We start from the raw sequence: 1,068 nt of genomic DNA, 5'->3' as shown, positions 1-1,068 counted from the left end.
CCCCCCCCCCGTAAGAAACCCCAGTCCGTGGCACCTGAAGACAAAAATTCTGTGCTTGAGGTTTCCATAGAAGTATTGGATATCACTTCCCATTGGTCAGTCTTAACTCTCATCACTTGGCCAAACTCAAAACTCGTTTTCTTTGTGTTCCAATATGATGGAGAAAAGCAATAATCAGCTAGGTCCCGTCAACAAGTACCTTATCCCACACTGCTGTATGAAGAGATGCCAAAGTTGGAGAGTATCTCCCTTCATTTATCCACCATGTCCCAGTGTCCAACCTTTCTGTCATCTATTCCATTAAGTTCCTGAGATTCCAATCTTTGCAGAGATGCAATAGATTAGGCAGGAGGAATGACTCTGACACAAATCAGGGGTGTGTGTGTGTGTATGTGTGTATGTGTGTCTGTGTGTGTGTTGTGTGTCTGTGTGTGTGTTGTGTGTCTGTGTGTGTGTGTGTGTGTGTGTGTGTGTGTGTGTGTGTGTGATGTCCTTGCACAGGAGAGACTATCACCAAGGCAAGAAACTTTTCTTGGTGGGCAGCTCATAATATAGGATCAGATGAACATAGCAAGTGTGTGAAGAGGATGAGGCATGAATAACTCCCTTAAAGAAACACAGGAGAACACAGGTAAAGAGGTACAAGCCCTTAAAGAGGAAACAAAAAAAAAAAATCCCTTAAAGAATTACAGGATGTCACAAGTAAACAAGTAGAAGCCCTTAAAGAGGAAACACAAAAATCCCTTAAGGATTACAGGAAAGCACTAACAAACAGGTGAAGGAATTGAGCAAAACTATTGAGGACATAAAAATGGAAGTAGAAACAGTTAAGAATTCACAAAGAGAGACAACTCTGGAGTTAGGAATCTTAGGAAAGAAGTCAGGAAGCAAAGATGCAAGCATCACCAACAGAATACAAGAAATAGAAGCGAGAATCTCAGGCACAGAAGATACCATAGAAAACATTGACACAACAGTCAAAGAAAACTTGCAAAAAGACCCTAACCCAAAACATCCAGGAAATCCAGGACACAATGAGAAGAGCAAACCTAAGGATAATAGGTATAG

Source organism: Mastomys coucha, unplaced genomic scaffold (assembly GCF_008632895.1).
Source record: "Mastomys coucha isolate ucsf_1 unplaced genomic scaffold, UCSF_Mcou_1 pScaffold15, whole genome shotgun sequence".
Classification (NCBI taxonomy): Eukaryota; Metazoa; Chordata; class Mammalia; order Rodentia; family Muridae; genus Mastomys; species Mastomys coucha.
Note: the sequence above shows the minus strand (reverse complement) of the source record.